The 24,700-nt window shown below is 43.9% G+C and overlaps 1 protein-coding gene across 5 annotated transcripts in view; it reads right to left on the bottom strand.

Moving 5' to 3' along the window:
• The window catches only part of PDE4D (phosphodiesterase 4D), a 968,497-nt gene that overhangs the window by 537,195 nt on the left and 406,602 nt on the right, over positions 1–24,700 (bottom strand). The gene's annotated exons all lie outside the window — the stretch shown is intronic.

The following is a 24,700-nucleotide window of genomic DNA, read 5'->3' as shown; positions in this document are numbered from 1 at the left end:
TCCCATACACACTGCGATGCTGCCCTGTTATCTATAGTGCTGTCCCATAAACACTGCGATGCTGCCCTGTTATCTATAGTGCTGTCCCATACACACTGCGATGCTGCCCTGTTATCTATAGTGCTGTCCCATACACACTGCGATGCTGCCCTGTTATCTATAGTGCTGTCCCATACACACTGCGATGCTGCCCTGTTATCTATAGTGCTGTCCAATGCTATCTATAGTGCTTTGTCAGTTCTCGCCTCAGGCGGCAGAAAAGCTAGAATCGGCCCTGACTGTATCCATTCGCTAACTATGGGATAACTGAAAGATACACCCTATAAAAGTGAAAACTGGCAAATTAGTTTTTGAGTATGTCAAAACTTTAAATGTAAAATATATTAGAAGGGTCACTGCTATGATACACTCCCATGTGGTCTCCACAGTTCAGTGTGAAGACGCAGCTTGTGCTAGGGGCTTCAGGTTGTCACGGGTTGCATGCTCCTTAGTACAGCCTGCCTTACACCTGGCAGAGGCATTGCACAAGAATTTTCCAGACGTAAACCTTCATAAATCAGGCATGGGAGGAAAGCACACCTCCTTCCAGCCTTGTCACGATTCACCTGCCTGCCTTTCAGGTGAGAAAGGGATACGGCAGACGAACACCACAGAGAAGGGCTAAATCTGCCCCTTTTTAGTGGCGTACACCAGGGGTGCTAATGATAAATCCACCCTTAATTTTTGAAGATTGAGTTGCAATCCCAAATACCACCCATGGAAAAGAATGGGGATGTTTTAAGAGTGATGTTTTTTCAAATTTTTTCTTTTATGTTAAGACATTCCCTTTAAGTTCAAATTATTATGGTCAACAGCTTGATAAGAAATTTTACAGTTATCCATATTATATATATTGGGTGTAATAACTCTCAGTGTTCATCTAAATTGCTTATTAATTTAAATGCAAATATTCCTAAGGCTAGAGCATTAATCATTGTACCTTATTGTAGCATAACAAGGCTTAGTAAGGCTCGATTACACCATAAATGGCTATCATTTGTCATCCAGAAAGAATGGAAGCTGCTCGGCTGGACGGGTAACCTTGATATGCCAGTAGTCTACTATAGAAAACACAACTTCAGGGGAAAAAAGCACAAATTCTGCTATTTGTTACTTTGCTGTAAACATTGTCACTTCCATTAGGTAGGGGGCAGTGGTGGACTGTATACAGTGGTCCCTCAACATACAATATTAATAAGTTCCAGAACGACCATTCTATTTTGAAAATGTTGTATAATGAGACCGAAATTCTTTGCAGTACAAGACATGTAGTATCACACTATACTCTGGAGAATCACTACTAGACAGCCAACCAGTACATGCATTTCAGTAATACTCTGGTTTTATCAGTAAAATGCCCAGTTTCATTGGTTGATCATCTAGTTCAGGGATCCTCAACTGGCGTTCGGACCGCGGAGGCCAGCTGTCCGGGCCCCTGCTGCTGCTCAGTATACCTGTATGTAGTAGCTATGAGCGCCCGTGCAGGAGCAGCACTGACAGAGAGGGAGCTATCGGGGGAGCACACAGGGGGTCTATATACTACCGGGGAGCAAAAGCGGGGGTCTATATACTAGTGGGGAGCGCACAGGGGGCTATATACTACTGGGGGAGCGCACAGGGGGACTATATACTACTGAGGGAGCGCACAGGGCGGCTATATACTACTGGGGGAGCACAAAAGGGGGCTATATACTACTAGGGGAAGGGCACAGGGGTCTATATACTACTGGGGGACCAACAGGGGGGCTATATTAGTATATTAGTATATACTGGGGGAGCACAACATTTACTAATGATGTTCAGCTTGGACCTTTTCCTGACAATAGACCCCGGTAAGTGGACCTTCACTAAAAGTTGTTGAGTAACTCTGATCTAGTTATTCACATGTGCTGCAGATCCTGACTGTGTCTGGTCTCAAGTTACGATGGTCCAGAAAGGACCATTGTATGTTTAAAAAATTGTATTTTGAGGCCATTGTAGAGGGATTGCGGGATCACTGTATAGCTAGGGAAAGTGCTCTCAAGGGAAAAATCAAAAGTGAGGCCCCAAATACTGACAGGACTACCTTACTAAACAAAGACCAGGTCTACTACCAAGGCTATGCATACATACTACATACTACATAAGGCTAGGAATGCTATTTTTACCACTAAATAGTGACTGAATAATACCACCATAATGTTACTCAATAAAAGCAGTATACACATACCAATGATATCTTTCTCACCTATAAAAACTTCCCATATATAGCCCCCCTGAACTGTCCCTCTTCATGTGCTGTAATGTAATAGTGATCTTTTTTGTTCCCAAACAGTCAGTAGGTAGGCAAGTAAGGGGGGGGGGGGGGGTAAGTAGGTCATTAGGTAGGCCATATTAGGTAGATTCCTGCAGTAGTTAGATAAGTGGGTTCCTCCATTAGGCAGGTAAGCAATTCCTCCCTGTACAGGCACCCACACACACCTGGTTCTACCTTTTCAAAGCCTAGTGCTAGTTTACCCGGAGATGGGCATCACCACTGCTGACCACAGTGCCAAGTGCCCTGTCAAAACACCAACCCCTAGCCCACTGCTGTTACCATTTGAACAACTCATATGTAGTTAAAAGTGGCCCCTACACCAACTCTGGCCCTGATCAGGACTACTAGGCAGCCAGGGTCATGGCCGTTTGTAAAGAAGGGCGGGCAGGGGGACGGCATGGGGTGCCGACAGCTTGGGGGTGCTGGTGCCACCCCCTGCCGCCTGCCCGATCGGTCACCCACCTGATCCCCTGCCCCACCCACCCTCAGCTCCCCAGAACCACGCTCAGCACCCGTCAGACCGCCGCCTCCTCATACATCTTCTTCCTCCAGCAGGCACCGTGACATCATATCACTGCGGTTGTTGGAGGGAGTGAAGATGTGTGCGGGGGCAGCAATGGCCAGCTCCTCACAGGCTGGAGGAGAAGAGGAGACGGGCCCGCTGTATGTATTAAGGTAAGTATAATTTTTGTGTGTGTGTGTGCGCACAGGGGGGGATTGTTACTATGGGGACAGCACGTGGGGGATTATCACTATGGGACAGAGCACGGGGGGAATTATTAATATGGGGAGAGCACAGGGGGATTGTTATATGCTAGATGCAGCGCAGTGGGGATTGTTACTATGGGGACAACACGGGGGGATTTTTACTATGCCGGATGCAGCACAGGGGGGGATTATTACTATGCCAGATGCAGCACAAAGGAGATTATTACTATGGGGAGGAGCACAGGGGAGATTATTACTATGGGGTCAGCACAGGGGGGATTATTACTATAGGGCCAGCACGGGGGGGAATATTACTATGGGGCCAGCACAGGGGGGGGGGGGCTATTAATATGGGGACAACAAAGGGGGGATTATAACTATGGAGACCGCACAGGGGGATTATGACTGTGGGGACAGCACAGGGGGGATTATTACTATGGGGGTGCAGTACAGGGGATCATTACTATGGGGGCAGCACAGGGGGGTTATTACTATGGTGACAGCACAGGGGGGATTATTACTATGCCGGATGCAGCACAGGGGGGAATATTACTATTGGGGCACTGCACAGAGGGCACTATTACTATATGGAGGCAAGTCAGTAGACATTATTACTATATGGAGGCACAGCAGGGGATGTTACATAGAGGGGGAAACCCACATACCTACTCACTTCACTGCACATGACACAAATGTCTGTCTGGCAGGTTCAGAAGAGACAAATTGTTGCTGCCAGAAATCCATCATGGTGGTCCGGGCCAAAAGGAGAGAAAAAGGAAAGTGTCGCCCCAGAACAAAGAACACCTGAATCATTAAATTACTTTTTTTTGCCCCAAGTTGAAAAGTATTGAATAACACTGCTCTATGTCATAATACACACACTGCTTCTTACTAATAACACCCCCCCCCCCATCCCGACATCACTTGAGGGGGGTGCTTCTAGCAAGATTTGCCCTGTAGTTCAAATTACTTAGGAACGGCCCAGGCCAGGGATTCCTGATACCACAGGCCTTGCTGCTTCGGTGGTAGTTTTGTGCATTAGTTAAATATTGAATGTGAAATTTATATTGAGCACCCCAATGGGGACATTGAGTGATCTGAGTAATGACAAGCTCTGTATCTCTGTATGTTCGTGCTATATGAACTAAGGATTTAAAATGGCAGGATGGAACAGTTAAAGAGGCAGTAAATGGGAAGTTTGAAAAGATGGCGGTGGTGGTGGTGGTGTGTGTGTTTGTGTGTATGTGTGTGCGTGTGTGTGAAGGGGGGGGGGGGGAGGCTGGAAAAAAAGAAGCTAGAGGTTCCATAGAGCTCCACCACGGGCCTTACTCTTTTTGGTAACACAGAGCAGGGTGAAGAAAACGCGGTCTTCTCCCGATTGGTATGGGTGTGAACACTCAGACCCCGAACAACTAAAAATTTTCTCTATGACATGCAGGTACACTTTAAAGAAATGCAAATTAAGCTTGAGTAAGATTCTGTTACCTCACTTTCAGGCGGCGCTCACGAGTGGTATTTGGTCAGCATTTTAGCCAAAACTAGGAGGGGAACTGACAGAAAAAACTGTAATGGAAATATTTGAACCTTACAATAGTGACCAAAACACTACATGTAAATGCCGTCTAACACTAAGGGACACACACAACATAGCATGCCACTTAAGCATAAAATATTGCTATGAATTAATTGATTGCAGCTGAAGTCTGCCCTCTGCTGGAGATATACTGTCCAACATGTATTTTTTCTATCCGGAAACAGAGATGTGCAAAGAACCTCTGTTTCTCCAGTGACAACAATTTACAGCTTTTTTGTTCATTTTTTTATATTAAATATTTTAGGGCTCCATCAAAATTGTCATCTTTCTGACTGTGAGAATACTGCTGCATGCTGTACTGTTCATGCGTTTAAAAATTATGGAATCCTCTGGAAAGATTCCTTAATGTGAACACAGATTATAGTGGTTATAATTATTGTGGTAACACCTGCTTAAAGGGGCAATCCCAACATCAGAATAACATCAAGCTGATCAGTAATGCTGTGACCACTGGACTCCTATCAATCCCAACAATTGATGAATGAAATAAGCGCAGTGTGTGTGTGTGTGTGTGTGTGTGTGTGTGTGTGTGTGTGTGCGTGTGCGTGCATTTGTGTGTGTGTGTGTGGTGAGCTCTCCATTAATTCTCTAAAGGCTTCTGAACATTACAGAGGACTGAACAACTTTGCTTCTCATGTATTGGTAGGTGTCCTATCAGTCAGATCTCCATGATCAGCTTTCTATCTACTTTTCTGTGGATAAAGGAAATATTTGGTATAATAATGTTTAATGTTGGTAATACCCCTTTAAGAATGAAGCCTTGCTATTTTTTTTCTGTGGTCTGTAAAAATTAATCCATATTTGCATCCGTAATTGCATCCGTTTCCGCAAAATGTGAATAGTACTACTTTGCATAGATTTCATCCGTGTTTTTTGTGGACGTCACAGATGGGACATTAATGACGTCCGTAAAAAACACAGATCCCATAGACTTCTATTGGTAATCCGTATCCCAAACCGCACTAGAGCATGTCCTTTTTTTTACGGAACAGATTATGGATGAAAATTAAAACGGACTGTGTGAATACCACAATACAAATCAATGTGCTCTAAGTTAAACCGTGATTACGGATCTGCAATTATGGACAACTTAACTGAACATGTGAATAAGGCCTTACATATGCCGACGCTAAGATTTCACCATTAACCCCTAGACGACCTAGGACGTACCGGTACGCCCTGGAAGTCTGTGCCCAGACGATCCTGGGCGTACCGGTACGTCCTGAGCTATGAAGCGCGCTCTGGAGCTGAGCGCGCTTCATAGCAGGTGGGGGCCGGCTGCAGTGAGCAGCCGGCACCTCACCGTTGATGACAGGCTGCAGCGATCGCGCTGCAGCATGTTATTAACTCCTTAAATGCTGCAAACGCGACACGGCCGCGGCGTTTAAGTGTAAGTGACAGGAGAGTCCCCTGTCACTTACTGATCGGGACCCCTGCAGTGTGACTTGGGGGGTCCCGATCGGTAAAACGGACCACCGGCGGTCTCTCACCTGCCTCCGTGCGGTCCGAGGCTCAATGAGCAGATCGCCTATCACACTGATCAATGCTATGCCTATGGAATAGCAATGATCAGTGTAGTAAATGAAAGTAATGAATGTACAAGTCGCCCAAAGGGACTTAAAATGTTTTTTTTTTAAAGTTAAAATCACTAATACACTACCTCAAAGCCCCCCCCCCCCCCCAATAAAAGTTGAAATCACCCCCTTTTACTATTATATAAATAAAACATATAAAAATAAATAAATAAACATATAATATACCGTAGCGTGCGTAATTGTCTATTCTATTAAAATATAACAAGCGTCATTGTGAACGGTGAATCGGTATACCGATTTGATGTTACTTTATATATAAAAAAAATAATAAAAAGTGATCAAAATGTCCAATCTTCACAAATATGGTATTAATAAAAACTAGAGATCATGGCGGAAAAAATGACACCCCATACAGCCCCGTAGGTGAAAAAATTAAACCGTTATAAGCGTCACAATAGGCCCATTTTATTAATAATTAATTGCCAAAAAAAAGTATTTCATTAAAAAAATATATATATAACATTAGAGAATCTGTGTAACCTGCATGTGGTTGTGTTCGGGCTGACCTATAGAATAATGGTATCATGTCGCTTTTACCTTATAGTGCATTACGTAGACACAGGAACCCCCCAAACGTTACCATATTGCATTCTTTTTTACGATTTCACCAATTTATATCTTCATAAATAATATATTTGGGGTTCCATCATACATGTTATGGTAAAATGAAAGACGCCATTACAAAGTACAACTATTCCTGTAAAAAACAAGCCCTTACATGGCTTGTAGATAGAAAACTGAGAGTGCTAGAGCTCTTAGAAGGGGAGGAGGGAAAAACGAAAACACTAAGATCAAAATTTTGCGGTCCACTGGGTCATTTTGGGTCTGTTCCTCAAAGGGTTAACAGGTCAATACATTACATTCTCACAATAGATGGAGAACCCATCTACCATGACATAGGCCAGAAGTGTCTTCTGTGGGGAAACTCCTTTTAATGTCTTTGGCATTATTCACATGATCCGTGCCACGATCCAGAGCAGGTATTGTGGCACGAATCACCTAGCCGGAGCCCCTCACCTATTCCCCCATGCTGACCGGCTACACACCGACTTCCAGAAGTGGCCTGGAATACGCTGTTGGGAGAAGAAGGCAGCGTAGTCCAGGCCACTTCTGGTGAACATGTAAGCCAGATCCATGCCATGATCATCACTAGGACATGTTATATTTTTTCATGGTGCGGGTCGCGGCACGGATCATGTGAATGGCTGCATTCCCTTTAATGGTACTTAAAATTATTGGGATGTGTGAATGCAAGCTTTGTTTTATTTTTCTGTAGGAATAGAGAACACCATGTTATGCCATTTAACTACTATACATGGAGGTTTGAAGAAAAGAATACACTATATTTTTAAGATGCAATACAATTCTGATATACTGATAGAAATAGCAGATTACATACCGTAAACTCAAAACATGCAAAACAATTTCCACACTTTCTTGTGAATTAGAGATATGTAACAGTGCCACCTACTGGCTACTGGTGTTATTACAATTATATATATATTTTTTTTTTATATCTTACGGTGTTTCCTATGCCTGAGTCATATTCTCTCCTGGGAAATATTTTTATAAACATAAAACAAAGAATTGAGCGGGGGTGTTTTATTCTCTAGACACGCAGCCATTCATGCAATTCAGTATTTTGTTTTGGAGAAGTCTTAATATTTTTAAGCAATTCAGTCTAGGGGTAAATCAACATACAACAGATTTTTGCAGCATTATTCCACGTAAAATCCATGCATGTGTGATGTCTCATTTTTTCAGCAAATTTTGCTATGGTTTTACTACACATAAAGGGGTAAAATCCACAGTATGCAGTTGAAATCTGCAGCAATTCCTCTAAATGTGAACAGTACAGTACAGGTAAACCAAAACTGCACTTGTTTTGAGTCCTGGCCTAAACTACTCTACTCAGACTCTGTCCAGCCCATTCAAGACAAGGAAGTACTATTGGCAGACATACAGTGGTGATGGGCTTCAGCCTCTAGTGCCCATATATAAGAAGGTTTTGTTCATATAGGCACCATGGTTTCCATTTGCAATGCATACAAACAGTGAGGGATGGACCTCACTGACTTATAATTGACTTGTTTTGATGCTGGGAACAGCTCCACATGACGGAAACCCAATGGTTATGTTCCCACAATAGCCGTCTTACTGGACAGCAGTCACTTTAGCACTAAAAAAAGAAATCTTTTGATAATAATGGCTGCAAATAGTGATCATGAACATTCTTTGCAGCTGTCATTATTACAAGACAACCGTTCAAAAAGATGGACATAACTTTCCCATTGTGGGAACATAGCCTAACAGAGATCTCCAGGAGCAGGAACCGTACTACCATTCCTCTCTGCCGGGTGTTCACTTTCCTGTTCCTGCCCATGATTCAGACCAGCTGTTTCTAAGGCCAGCAGGATATTGTCAGGTGCCATGGCCTGGGGTGCTGAGGTGTAATGCAGCTGGTGGGCATTTGGTGTTTTGTGGCTGGTTCACCTGTCAGGAATGGCCAGGAGTGGTGTTAACCACCCCTGCCACACGAGCACTGGCAGTCCAGTACTTAAGCAGGGGTGGATTTTACTTAGGAACTTCAGTGCTATACAGTTGATTGTATTAAGCCACTTAACAGGTGCAGGTAAAGGTGAGAGTAGTGCTGGAAGTAGTGACTTGAAGGAGTAGAAGAAGTGTAGCTTATATTGAGGAATGTATAGTTGAGCTTAGGAAAATTGTGGCTTGACTGAGAATAATGTACAGTATAGGGACCGTCTTGGGGGCCTCGTCTCATATAGAAAAGTACTTTGCCAGGATTGTGTTGAGAGTGGTAGTTAGTGTGCAGATGAGAATACCTGTACTCACTGTTAGAAGCACCATACATAGAAGACTGGCTTTTGTGCAACCAGATCAGAGAGTGCCAGGTTGGGTGATATGAGCCCAAGGCCTATACAACTGGATGTAGCAGACTCCTTGAGACTTCCCAAGGCAGCCATGCATAGATCAATTCTTAGATCAAAATAACATAAATGCATTTGTATAGAATCAACCCATTATCCATCCTCCTTCCCCTCATCCATGCCCTCCTTGGTTGAACTTGATGGACATGTGTCTTTTTTCAACTGTGTACTAACTATGTAACTATGTATGAAAGATACAATGCGTCTCCTTGCCCTTACAGCCATCTAAAAGTGTCAGTAGTTCTGACTCTAAATTTCAGGGTTGTCCTGGCACCACCTTTGTCCTCAGTTTGGGTGTGTGTTTTGCAGCTAAGTTACATTGAAGTGAATAAAGCCGAGTTGCAATACCACACACAAACTGAGAACAGGGGTGGCACTGTCTTTGCAAGGAAGTAGCTGTGGTTCTTCTAACCCTTTTAAACTGGCGCTAAGTAAGCAGATGGAAATCATGAAGGACCTGAAATGTTATCACAGCTATTTGACACCATTCTTAGGCTGCACTCACACATACTTAGATTTTGCAGACCTATGGACGGTGAATGCCTGTCATGGATTGTCTCCCCGTCGGGCATGATGTATCAGCATCATGCTGTAAACTCTTTGAATCGCCGTGACATTGTCATGACACAGCCACGCGGCTCTGTCACTATAGTACCGCAACAATTCAAAGAGCCTCCCCTCTGCCGGCATGATGTTGATACATCATGCCGGATGAGGAAACAATCCATGACAGCATTCACCGTCCATAGGTCTGCAAAGTATATGGATGTGTGAGTGCAGCCTTAGAAACAAGAAAAAAACTCAAAGACTCATTGATGCCTTGATGTTGTGCTACTTCTGAATAAATTTACAACTGGGTGTTGCTATAGCTAAAAGAGGTGTGTCCCTACACAGCATGACACTGACATCACTGATTGGACAGTGTGAGAGTATGCAGAAACACCAGTGTCCAACTGGTAACGCCCAATTGTCAGCTTATCCATACATTTGTAGTAGGAGTAACAGAGGAATGAAACAAAGAGCTAGATTCTTGTACTAAAACTCAGCAGGCTTTGATTCTGCCATTTTTTTTTACTGTAGATATACAACATAAAAAATGCATCCAGAAATACTTGTTAAAAGAGTGAAAACTAAATTTATGGCATTTTATACATATGGAAAAAAGTTATTACCTTGAGAAAGATTGAAAACTGAAGAAATAAGGAGTGATACAACACTAGGGCTATAGGGAAAGAGGAGCAGCACGTTCCTCCCATTTTCTTGGAATACAAATAACGTACAAGGGATTTATTCTGTCAATATTTCATTTTTGGAACAGGAAAGGTTTCTTACCAGTGGGACCATTTATTTGAGGATATGTTTTATAGCAAACTAGGAATAGTCATATTGATTGGAACACTTACCATGTATTCCCCCTTTACTCTCGAGGACAAAGTCTATATCATTAAAAAGAGTATTTGCAGTTACCTTAGAAATTTATAGGCAAAAATTACATTTGAACTGACCCAATTCATTTAAATAGAAAAGCTCAAATTATGCAGTGCTTGTGTAGTGTCCCGTTACGGGTGGTCCACTAAGTCTTTATACCTTATGGGTAAAGTGCCTCTGTCAGATATCACACTAAAGGGGATGAAGGAGATGTGATATGTATTTTCCCCACTAGGTGTCAATGTCCTATTTATTATATGTTCTGTATATAGCACAGCTGAAGGAAAACTATGGGTTAACTGTTATGTATCACGTGTCTGTTATTGTCCTATTACAGGTGCAGGTGCTTTCCCTCACTTTTCTGCCTCTTACACTTCTCCCTCCTCTCCTCCACAACACCAATTACAGGAAAGCTTAGTTACCCCTACAAAAGGGAGGTCAGTTCCTGGTGGGAGGTCTTTAATCAGTGGTCTTTTGTCAGTTGGTGTGGAGGGACTAAGACACAGCCAGAGAGAATTTCTCTAAGCAAGTAACCTGCTCATATATGCAGTGCTAAACCCTCAGGAGGGGTAGCCGTCCTCTGAGGAAACCTTATCCACACCTAGGATCTATCTTCTATATTCTCAGGGCAGTAACCACAGCTAGGTACTGACACCTAGTAGGGCAAATATATAAAACTGATGCATCCTACTGACTACACACGGCTCTTCTGGGAAGTCTATGAAAGTCTGCTACACCTAGTTGTAAAGGCCTGGAGCTAATACTACCCAGCTTGGCACTCGCTAAACTCCCTGAGCAGACTAAACTCTTCTACTCATCCCGGCAGAGTACACCACTACTTAGATAAGGTCCACAAGACAGTCCCCATACTCACTACTCAAGCTACCTCAGACTCTACTCTCCCCTTACCCGCCCCTGCTCTTCAAGTTGTTACCAGTATTCTATTGAATTGCACTGAAGATTTACAGTAAACTGCTCACTTGGTTAAGCATTGGACTCTCTCTTATTTTTGAGGCGTAGCACCTGCACCCACACCCTTACACTTGGGTTACCATTCTACCTCAAGCACAGTGCCCGTTTGTCCGGGGGTGGGTTTCACCACTCCTGGCCACCGTGACAAGTGCCCAAGTGACCCTAACTAGAAGCCACAACACTGCATAGCTACCCTGTCATACGGCACTTGAATTTGGATGCAGGATCGCCAGCTACATAGGGCGGAAGAACGCATCTTGCAGTGTTTTTTCGTCCAGCGTGTCAAACTGATGGTTAGTGAAAAAAAGATAGGATACCTGATGACAACTGATTTTTGCCATCAGTTGTGGTATCAATTTCTGGTAAAGAAGAATGCTGAACCGCCTCATCATGAACCCAGCCTAAAACCTACACTGGGACGTGACCTTGCTGCAACAGGGCATGACTTAAATATCACATTTTAGCAAGCATTTTTGGTGGAAAACTAAGCCCACTAATTAATTTAACTTGATGACTACATATCATTAACAGCTTTGACAAAGCAGGATGACAAATAATGTGCCAATTATTACAGCTTCCAGCACCGAAATGTTCTTCAGTTTTCCCAGACGTCTGAGTGTCTAATCTGCCTCATTTCCTATATACCTGCATATACTTGTTAAAAAAAGTTTGGGTGCCATCTCCTGTGGGAGCTGTATTGAAGTCCAGACATGTACCTTGTGGTCTCCCACCAAACCTGTACCATTCATTATATTATTGTATTCTGTGCACTAGGGCCCATGGGATGCTTTTATTTTTTATTTTTATTAGGTGAACAAGTATTTACTAAAACAGGCATGTCATGAGAGGAGACAGATGCTCCTTAATGTGTATCACTTCTTAAGTGTGATGTAACCAGGCAGTCACACTGGACTAAGTAGTACTCCTATTGCCACTACATGAATTATTTTTCAAAGTACTTGAGTATTTGTATAACTAAATGACAAACATCCAGCTGTCAGAAGACAGGATTTCTTTTAAAGGGACCAATGAGCACAATGGGGCTGATATGGTTCCCTGGAGCACTGTATAAAGCGCCTGTGCAGCTCGCGGCACGTATCGGCTGTGGCTGCAGCAGGAGCTTTATAGCAGAGAAAATGAAGTTTTAATCCCCCTCCGTATATAGTCCCTGCTCTCTGCAGTCATGGCGCTCGGCGGGGATGAGTGACAGGCAGAGAGAACCATTACTGGCTGTACACGGGCGAGCCGCAGAAAATGACTACCTGCCCACCTCCTTGCGCCAGGAAATTAAAACTTCATTTTCTCTGGTATAAAGCTTTTGCTGCAGCCACGGTAGGTACATGCCACAAGCTGCACAGGAGCTTTATACAGTGCTCCAAATAACCATATCAGTCCAACTGGGCTGATTGGTTTCCTTTAGGTTAATTCTTTAATAAATTATGTATAGTGTACGTACTCCCTATGCCTATGACAAATTTTCACTTGCACTCGGTATTAACATAACATATAAGAAACTATGCATCATAAGGTTTTATTAAAATTACAAATGCAGAACTGGTAATCCGGCACAATATCATGGGGGTTACATGGTGATTTCCGGTTGTGCGCCCAGGAATAAACCACACAGCATTACCTTTCGCACTGCCTGCTCATTACCATAGAAGTAAATGGGGTTACTTTGCAACTTACAGGGCCACTTGTGTGTCAATAGGCAACTCCTTTCACTTCTATGAGAGATGGAATTACGAGACATGGTGATACAGTGATTCCTGATCATGCAACCAGGAATTACTGTGTAGCCCAGCCTTAAGTAAAATCTCTCCTGAAAACAAGCTGTCCATAATGGGGGGCTGTTTGCCTGCAGCATATTTTTGGGATGCAGAATGTTTATGATTACAGAATTTAGTGCTAACAAAAGTGTGTTGTGCAGAACAGGAATTTTTTTTTTGTCACAGAAAATCAATTAATTTTTCCATAATGCACCAAATAATTTTGTTTATTGTGTCACACAACCTTGCAGAAAATTCAATTTTGCCCAAAAATTGGGTCACGCACAATACATTTCTCATAAAAAATTTAGTAATTGTATGGAGTTTTTTCTTCTCTTGCCGATTAACTAAACCGCACCATTTTTTGCACCAGTTAGTGTAATAATATGCTGATTTTACCTGTGACTAATCTGCTATCAATAAACAGAACAGCATGTTTCCAAGACACATCTCTGTAATAGTAAAAGTGTAGGTAAACCAAACAAGTTTCTACTTAAATAATTGACACAACTCTGCTGCATCTGTCTGTGTAGTGACAGTAGCGGCAGTATATGCATGTGCCACTAGATGGTGCTCAACTCTTTTGCAAAGTCTGAGAGCATCGAGGAATAAATGTCACATTTTTAATTTGCAACCATCAAAAATATATTTATCAGACTTTCTAGGGTTTTTTGGTTTAATTTGATTGTGGCTATGTTCAAACAACGTATTAATTTAATTAACAACGACCATTCTTTTCTGTGAAAAGAATGTCCATTGGTAATGAAATCAGTACATTTGCATTGATTTCAATGCAACAACAGCTATAGTGTATACACACAGCCGTTGTTGAACTGCGACCGTAGAAAATAATGAGCATGTCTATTTTCTGAGGCTGCAGTTCGGCGAACAGCGGCCGTAGAAAAAAGTTGTGCACACAATGTAAAGTACGGCTGTCAGGCGTAATTTACATTGAGGTAAATGCTTAATTGGATTGTGGGCCCACCCAAAGATGCCCGCAATCCAAATGGGAAAAAGATATTGTTCCTGCAGCTGATATGGCAGTGTTAGTCGCGGAAACATGTAATACAGAGGCCGTAGTTTACTGCTAAATTCAACAACCGTAGTAAACTACAGCCGCTGTATTACACCGTGTGAACATAGCTTGTATCTCCTGCTGCTTATATGCAGCTTTCAGGGCATGTTCACACTTAGGACTTAATAATAATAATAATCCAATGTATTTCTGCCGATGCACAGATTCACATAAGGATTAGCCCCATTAGCTAATTCCAGGTATATCCATCAGTAATAAATTTTACATAGTTCCATAAGGTAAATCAAGTTATTGCATATTGCATGTATAACGGGAACTGCATTCGCGTTCATTTTAAATCTGACACGTGTAACTCACTTAAGCATATGAATTGTAGAAGATTATGAAAAGTCTTTACAGCAGCAACTTTAATTTTCTAGGTCTTAAAAGTAACCCAATCCCTACTATCACTATGTCTACATACTCTGTGGGATTTCCTCTCTATTAGAGGCCTAACTAGAAATGACTGGGATGTCTTAAAGGGGTTGTCTAGTGAAAAACATTTTCTTTCAAATCAAATATTATCAGAAAGTTATATAGATTTGTAATTTACTTCTATTAAAAAATCTCAAGTCTTTCCTTACTTATCAGCTGCTGTATGTACTACAGGAAATGTTGTTTTATTTTCAGTCTGACACAGTGCTCTCTGTTGACATCTCTGGCCGGGACAGGAACTGTGCAGATCTTGAGAGGTTTTCTATGGGGATTCCCATAGAAAGCCTCTCCTTTTCTAGAGAATTCCTGTCTCGGCCAGAGATGTCAACAGAGATCACTGTGTCAGACTGAAAATAAAACAACATTTCCTGTAGTACATACAGCAGCTGATAAGTAAGGAAAGACTTGAGATTTTTTAATAGAAGTAAATAAAAAATCTATATAACTTTCTGACAATAGTTGATTTGAAAGAAAAAGATTTTCGCTGGACAACCCCTTTAAAGGACCCTACCATAATCACACAGCTACCAAATAACACCAACAAGCTTTACTGTATGAAGGCTATGACTGGGATGACATGTAGGAGCATACTGACTAGCCGGGCACCAGAACTTCTAATCTGGGAGGCTGACCCTGTCGGGCCCCCTGTAACTTTGGGCCGCATAGCAGCTGCTATGGCTGCTACAGTAGTAGTTACATCCCTGATCTCTAGTAAGATGTACAAACGTATAAATACATATTAAGGCTGTGTTCCCACACAGTATTTTTGCTCAGTATTTTGGTCAGTATTTTGCAACCAAAACCAGGATTGGATTGGAAACACAGAAAGGCTATGTTCTCACAAACTGTTGAAATTTAGTGGATGGCCGCTATTCCATGACAAATAATTACTATTATTTTAAAGCGACAGACTTTATTTGCTATTAAATGGCGGCCATCCACTAAATTCCAACAGTGTGTGAACAGAGCCTTTCTGTGTTTTCAATTCACTCCTGGTTTTGGTTGCAAAGTACTGAGGAAAAATACTGAGTGGAAACATAGCCTTATCATTTACTGTATCTTCATAAACTGGCACTAGTTTGCATCCCCTTCATGAATAGCATCGTGTTTCCAACCTCTATGATTTGGGTGGGAACACAGTACATATGTTCATTGTCAAGGCTGTGCCACCCAATAAGTAGGTAGTCAAGAACCACTCTCCATGTCTTTCAACAGCTCCTAATATTTGGCTAGAAATTTTGAGCTGTTCCTATGTCAGCTTGATCTGGACAATACCTTCTCTACAAGTGGGACTACCATGTCATTGTGGCAATAAAGTTGAAACCCCCAAAGGCATATTTTGTAGGGTCTGGACTCTCTCTGATGCAAAATCTGTAACAGGGCCCCTTATCTACTATGTGCCATTTATAAAACATGTGCCATATTATGTGATAAGGGTATCTTGGAGCTCCTTTAAAGGATTATTCAGCATTAGAAAAAAGCTACAGCTACCTTGTTAGAAAGTGTCCTCAGGTTGTGTGCGGTATTACAAATCAGGTCTATTCACTTCAATTGAACTTAGCTGCAAAACCACACCCAAACAAAGGACAGGAGGTGGGTGAAAGCGGCCATGCTTTTCTAAGCCTGGACAACCTCTTAACTCAGGACCATGATGTACTTATATGTCATGTGGTCCCTAAGGGGGTACAGAGAGGGGTCAGGCCGTGACCCCATTGGTTAATAGGCTGCGCCCAGTTGCTACCACTGTGGTTGCGACTATTAGCCACAGCTAATTAAAATGCAAGTGCTATGGCCTTTTAAATAGGAGAAAAGAAAAAAGGGCAAGTAGGGTAAGGTAACCAGGACTGTACTTCTATGTCCATTATAGTTACTCTCCTGCCCTCTGCAAAACAGGAACTGTCCAAAGAAGGAGAGGTTTTCTATGATGATTTGCTACTACTCTGGACAGTTCCTGACACAGACAGAGGAGGCAGCAGAGAGCACTGTGTCAGATTGGAAATAATACTCCACTTCCGTCTTCTAATATGGAAGATAGAGGTATTCTTTTTCTTATTGCTTGTTCACATGGTCAAAAATTTTATTAAAAAACGCAATAAAAATAATGCAGTTTTACCTATAAAACTAACTCCCATTGTTTTCATTGTGGAGTGTAAAAAAATGGTTAAGAAAACATGCTGAATAAAATATGCACAAAAAGAAGAAACATGTCACTTTTCATGACGGTTCCGCTTGGAAGCTCCTATTGAAATGGGTGGAAGTTTTCAAGAAACATATGAATAATCACATTTAGCATTTTTTTTCATTTAGCATTTTTGTCCTGTATCTAAACCTTAACTGAGGATTATTACTGAGAACTGTGTCATCCCCCCTGCAGAGGCAAGTCTATCAATACTATACACATTAGGGCTATATTCCTATGGTCTTAAATAGGATGCATTACTTCTAAATGAAGATGAATGGTAATCCATTTTTGTGTTCCCACCAACATTTCCTTCAAAGTATAATTTCCTTAGCATACAATTTACATACATAATTTCCATATGAATGCATTCTACACTAATATAGTTATGATAATATAAAATACCATAAACATAATGTATGTGCATAAGCGACCGGGTGAGCTATGTGATTTGCATTGATAGCAGAAAGCAGGAATGGAGGAAAGAAGCCTTGGGGATGCTACAATTTAATCTGTGTGCTCGAAGTACGGCAAGACAAAGAGACTTGCCTAACATCCTAGGATGCTGACACTGCTATTAACACTCCTAAACTGATTGTTTGTGCATTACCACGAGATACACGAGATGAAGGAAGCATACTATTATAAAGAATACTGATCCGGTCTGCCTGCTGATTGTTCTCAAGTACATATAATCCAGATGTTATTTATTCATGTGTTTATTTTAGGAGCAATGCCTTCTGTATGAAGAACACTTATAAGATTTATCAGCAGGGTAGGTTTTGGGAACATGGCATTACCTGTGTTGTTCTTGAAGCATATTTGTTGTTTTTGGTGACTTTTCATATTAAACCCTCATATATGTGTGCACGAGGAGTGGTACTATTTTCCTCCTCTGCAATTTCTATCTCTAGTTTCCAGTTGTCTCTTAGCTAGTCAATGGAAACTTTCTCCAATAATGTCTCCTCCCATGCACTAAACACATACTGTATGCAGAGAAAAGATCCTGCTCCTCTTTATGTCTACAGCACACCTGGACAGATAGAAAAAAAGACATTACAGAGCAATTATGAGTGAAATGTATATCCAGCACTGTGGTGAGGTATAACACTAACTAAAGCTTCTGGCAGCTTCCCTGTGTGTGTCTTTCTCCCTCTTTCCCCCTCCCTCTTCATAGACTTCTATGGGCAGCTGTAGTCTGATACCTGATACTCATCTCTAGCCATACTTTAGGAGTGCTTTTACATGCTGTACTACTAGCTGCAGATTTTGCCTGATAAAGGGTAAAGGAGGTGTTTTTCCTCAATGAGATACATTAAAAGACTTCTTATATTTGCTTGTACTATTGATTCATGCAAAGTTTGTTGAAAGGTTAGTGACCATTAAAAATACAGCTCTGCCTTTATTATCATTTCAGGATGTGTTCACTTTCAGCATACTGTCAAAAGTTCACTTTTGATGCCATATTAAACTGGACCCAAGCTACCCATTGTGGCATACACATGGGTTCTGCGTCAACGATCTAAAACCATTTAGGACTTAGGTTTAGATGAGCGTTCAGATTAGAGGACAGAACGGCATCCAGCAGGTTGGAATGTAATGTACATACTGTAGGTAAAATTTCAGAAGTCAAAGGTTACGTTTTTTAAAAGTAAAAACATATTTATGTTTTTTTTTTTTCTGCAATGCATTAAAAAATGAGTTCAGAGGTTTCTATAGCCTTAAGTGTCCTCACTAGAGGGTGTCTGCAACAATAACTATTCTATTAGGCAGCTGCTGTCCATGTGATTCTCTAACAGGTTCTTTAAAGTGGCTTCAAGTGATACACTATAAATCCTACAAATAAAATGGCAATGATCCATATCCTACACCATGAAGATGAAAAATACAACTGTAAAGATCAGTGACAGAATCACAGTTCTCAGTGGCGTAGCTACCATAGTGGCAGGGAAGGTGGTTGATATGGGGTCCGTGGAGGGAGGGGGCCAAGGGAAGATAAGAGCCTCCTGTGTCCTTTTGCTTACCCCCTTATTTACTGCAGTGTGTAAGTGACCCAGTGTTCTCTAACATGCCGCAAAACAAAAAAGGGTTAATACAGAAGACAATTAGCTCTCTGCCTGACTACTCTGATAACCTCTGACCTCTGTTCTCTGAGTTCCTGCAGAGGGGGTTATCAGTGCAGGAGTAGCTGAGGAGAGAGCTAATTCTGTATTAACCTTTTTTTTTTTTGTTGCAGCATGTAAGAGAACACTTGGGTCACTTACACACTGCAGTAAAGGGTTAAGCAAAAGGTAGTCTGCTCCTGCACCTATGTATATAACCATAGGATTCTGCCTCTGGCCACAAGAGAATTTTTATTTGGCCACATCACCGAGTATGTATGTATATAAACATAAATATATATATATATATATATATATATATATATATATATATATGTTAGTGTGTAGGGGAGGGGGGGGCCATACAGTTTTTTTTGCTATGGGGCCCCATGAATCCTAGCTACGCCCCTGACAGTTCTATCAACAGCAACTTAAAGTGGTGCTATATGGTATAACAGAATGAATATGGTTATAAAAGCTACACAAAGCCACTAGTTAAGTGCAAAAGACTAGTAAACAGCTTGGCCGGAGTAGAAATAAAAAGTATTTTTTGTGGTTTGAAGCATAATACAACGATTGTAATGATGGAAGGTGTATAAATCACACCCATCAGCATCAGATCTGGGGCGGTAACACTGGGAAAGTATGAGGAGATGGGGGATAGAAGCGCACAATGACATGTGTTTAGGATGCGATGAGTACAGATCCCTCCCAGAGATGTGCAAATCATTTCGACACAAGTTGAATTTGTTCCAATTTTTTCAAATATTTATCAATTCTGTGAAACTATTTAGATTTGTTTTAGATTGTTTTTTTTTTAATTGCTACTGCTACTACTACCTGTACACAGCCCCCATTACCTGCCTTGTAGATCATTTTCCATACTTTGCTACAACTAGCCCTATGCGGCCCACATCACCTGCCTTTTAGATAATTTTCCATACTGTACTACTGATATTACTACCTCTACACAGCTAACATCACCTGCCTTGTAGATCATTTCCATACTGTACTACTACAACTACCCCTACACAGCTAACATCACCTACCTTGTAGATCATGTTTCATACTGTACTACTGATACTACTATCTCTCCACAGCTAACATCACCTGCCTTGTAGATCATGTTTCATACTGTACTACTGATACTACTATCTCTCCACAGCTAACATCACCTACCTTGTAGATCATGTTTCATACTGTACTACTGATACTACTATCTCTCCACAGCTAACATCACCTGCCTTGTAGATCATGTTCCATACTGTACTACTAATGCTACTACCTCTACACAGCTAACATCCCCTGCCTTGTAGATCATGTTCCATACTGTACTACTGATACTACCAGTGGCGGATTAAATGTACCCTGGGCCCCGGGCTGTCCACCCAACCTGGTCCCCCCCTTAGTCAATTCGCCCACATTATAATCTGCTACTGCCCCCCCCCCACTGTCCCCAATAAACACTGCCTGCCTGCCTCCCCTCCCTGCTGTCCCCAATAAACATAATGTTTGGTCCCTTGCTGCTACCCCCAGTAAGCATTGCCCACCCCACCTCCACTGCCCCCAATAAACATATCGCCACCTCACCTGGTCCCCTGATGTTGCCCCCCCCCCCCAAGGTCACAGCAGCACAGAGGATGTCAGGAGAGGAGGGTGCTGATCTTATAGGAGAGGTCCAAGCAGCACAGAGGATGTCAGGAGAAGAGGGTGCTGATCTTATAGGAGAGGTCCGAGCAGCACAGAGGATGTCAGGAGAGGAGGGTGCTGATCTATAGGGGAGGTCCCAGCAGCACAGAGGATGTCAGGAGAGGAGGGTGCTAATCCTATAGGAGATAGTCCCCCTTTATAGATGGTCTCCCTCTTTCCCCCTCTATAGATGGTCCCCCTCTTTCCCTCTCTATAGATGGTCCCCCTCTTTCCCCCCTTATAGATGGTCCCCCTCTTTCCCCCCTTATAGATGGTCCCCCTCTTCCCCCCTTATAGATGGTCCCCCTCTCCCCCCTTATAGATGGTCCCCCTCTTTCCCCCTCTATAGATGGTCCCCCTCTTTCCCCCCTTATAGATGGTCCCCCTCTTTCCCCCTCTATAGATGGTCCCCCTCTTTCCCCCTTTATAGATGGTCCCCCTCTTTCCCCCTTTATAGATGGTCCCCCTCTTCCCCCCTTATAGATGGTCCCCCTCTTTCCCCCTTATAGATGGTCCCCCTCTCCCCCCTTATAGGTGGTCTCCCTCTTTCCCCCTTTATAGATGGTCCCCCTCTTTCCCCCTCTATAGATGGTCCCCCTCTTTCCCCCTTTATAGATGGTCCCCCTCTTTCCCCCTTTATAGATGGTCCCCCTCTTCCCCCCTTATAGATGGTCCCCCTCTTCCCCCCTTATAGGTGGCCCCCCTCTCCCCCCTTATAGGTGGTCTCCCTCTTTCCCCCTTTATAGATGGTCCCCCTCTTTCCCCCTCTATAGATGGTCCCCCTCTTTCCCCCTCTATAGATAGTCCCCCTCTTTCCCCCTCTATAGATGGTCCCCCTCTTTCCCCCTCTATAGATGGTCCCCCTCTTTCCCCTTTATAGATGTTCCCCCTCTTTCCCCCTTTATAGATGGTCCCCCTCTTTTCCCCCTTTATAGATGGTCCCCCTCTTTCCCTCTTTATAGCTGGTCCCCCTCTTTCCCTCTTTATAGCTGGTCCCCCTCTTTCCCCCCTTATAGATGGTCCCCCTCTTCCCTCTCCCCCCTTATAGCTGGTCCTCCTTTCCCCCCTTATAGATGGTCCCCCTCTCCCCCCTCCCTTATAGATGGTCCCCCTCTTTCCTCCCCTTATAGCTGGTCCTCCTTTCCCCCCTTATAGATGGTCCCCCTCTCCCCCCTCCCTTATAGATGGTCCCCCTCTTTCCTCCCCTTATAGCTGGTCCTCCTTTCCCCCCTTATAGATGGTCCCCCTCTTTCCCCCCTTATAGATGGTCCCCCTCTTCCCCCCTTATAGATGGTCCCCCTCTCCCCCCTTATAGATGGTCCCCCTCTTTCCCCCTCTATAGATGGTCCCCCTCTTTCCCCCCTTATAGATGGTCCCCCTCTTTCCCCCTTTATAGATGGTCCCCCTCTTTCCCCCTTTATAGATGGTCCCCCTCTTTCCCCCTTTATAGATGGTCCCCCTCTTCCCCCCTTATAGATGGTCCCCCTCTTTCCCCCTTATAGATGGTCCCCCTCTCCCCCCTTATAGGTGGTCTCCCTCTTTCCCCCTTTATAGATGGTCCCCCTCTTTCCCCCTCTATAGATGGTCCCCCTCTTTCCCCCTTTATAGATGGTCCCCCTCTTTCCCCCTTTATAGATGGTCCCCCTCTTCCCCCCTTATAGATGGTCCCCCTCTTCCCCCCTTATAGGTGGCCCCCCTCTCCCCCCTTATAGGTGGTCTCCCTCTTTCCCCCTTTATAGATGGTCCCCCTCTTTCCCCCTCTATAGATGGTCCCCCTCTTTCCCCCTCTATAGATAGTCCCCCTCTTTCCCCCTCTATAGATGGTCCCCCTCTTTCCCCCTCTATAGATGGTCTCCCTCTTTCCCCTTTATAGATGTTCCCCCTCTTTCCCCCTTTATAGATGGTCCCCCTCTTTTCCCCCTTTATAGATGGTCCCCCTCTTTCCCTCTTTATAGCTGGTCCCCCTCTTTCCCTCTTTATAGCTGGTCCCCCTCTTTCCCCCCTTATAGATGGTCCCCCTCTTCCCTCTCCCCCCTTATAGCTGGTCCTCCTTTCCCCCCTTATAGATGGTCCCCCTCTCCCCCCTCCCTTATAGATGGTCCCCCTCTTTCCTCCCCTTATAGCTGGTCCTCCTTTCCCCCCTTATAGATGGTCCCCCTCTCCCCCCTCCCTTATAGATGGTCCCCCTCTTTCCTCCCCTTATAGCTGGTCCTCCTTTCCCCCCTTATAGATGGTCCCCCTCTCCCCCCTCCCTTATAGATGATCCCCCTCTCCCCCCTCCCTTATAGATGGTCCTCCTTTCCCCCCTCTATAGATGGTCCCCCTCTCCCCCCTCCCTTATAGATGGTCCCCCTCTCCCCCCTCCCTTTATAGATGGTCCCCCTCTTCCCTCTCCCCCCCCCCCTTATAGCTGGTCCCCCTCTCCCCCACCCCTCCCCTCCCCCCCCCCCCCTTTATAGATGCCCCCCAGTGAGTAAATAACACAAAAATAACTAAATATAACTCACCTACCCTGCGTTCCCCCATCGATCCTCTCTCCGTCTGATGCGCGGCTGCCGGGGGTGTCCCGTCCTCTCCCCGGCAGCGCGCGCATCACACAGCTCCTAGTGCCGCCTGGGCCCTGACTTCCGGTACGTGCGCTCCCAGTACCGGAAGTCAGGGCCCCAGGCGGCACTAGGAGCTGTGTGATGCGCGCGTTGCCGGGGAGAGGACGGGACACCCCCGGCAGCCGCGCATCAGACGGAGGCAGCCGGAGACTCTTGTGACCGCAAGCGAAACAATGCTTGCGGTCACAAGAGTGCAGTGGCGAGGGGGCCTCCCCGGCGGCATTATCATGTGGGCGGCAAGGCATGGGCCCCCCCGGAGCCTCGGGCCCCGGATGGCCGCCCAAACCGCCTACATTATAATCCGCCACTGGATACTACTACCTCTACACAGCTAACATCACCTGCCTTGTAGATCATGTTCCATACTGTACTACTGATACTACTACCTCTACACAGCTAACATCACCTGCCTTGTAGATCATGTTCCATACTGTACTACTGATACTACTATCTCTACACAGCTAACATCACCTGCCTTGTAGATCATGTTCCATACTGTACTACTGATACTACTACCTCTACACAGCTAACATCACCTGCCTTGTAGATCATGTTCCATACTGTACTACTGATACTACTACCTCTACACAGCTAACATCACCTGCCTTGTAGATCATGTTCTATACTGTACTACTGATACTACTACCTCTACACAGCTAACATCACCTACCTTGTAGATCATGTTTCATACTGTACTACTGATACTACTATCTCTCCACAGCTAACATCACCTGCCTTGTAGATCATGTTTCATACTGTACTACTGATACTACTATCTCTCCACAGCTAACATCACCTACCTTGTAGATCATGTTTCATACTGTACTACTGATACTACTATCTCTCCACAGCTAACATCACCTGCCTTGTAGATCATGTTCCATACTGTACTACTAATGCTACTATCTCTACACAGCTAACATCCCCTGCCTTGTAGATCATGTTCCATACTGTACTACTGATACTACCAGTGGCGGATTAAATGTACCCTGGGCCCCGGGCTGTCCACCCAACCTGGTCCCCCCCTTAGTCAATTCGCCCACATTATAATCTGCTACTGCCCCCCCCCCACTGTCCCCAATAAACACTGCCTGCCTGCCTCCCCTCCCTGCTGTCCCCAATAAACATAATGTTTGGTCCCTTGCTGCTACCCCCAGTAAGCATTGCCCACCCCACCTCCACTGCCCCCAATAAACATATCGCCACCTCACCTGGTCCCCTGATGTTGCCCCCCCCCCAAGGTCACAGCAGCACAGAGGATGTCA

The sequence above is a fragment of the Dendropsophus ebraccatus genome, chromosome 3 (genome assembly GCF_027789765.1).
Source record: "Dendropsophus ebraccatus isolate aDenEbr1 chromosome 3, aDenEbr1.pat, whole genome shotgun sequence".
NCBI classification, from domain to species: domain Eukaryota; kingdom Metazoa; phylum Chordata; class Amphibia; order Anura; family Hylidae; genus Dendropsophus; species Dendropsophus ebraccatus.
This window is presented reverse-complemented; position numbering and strand designations above follow the sequence as displayed.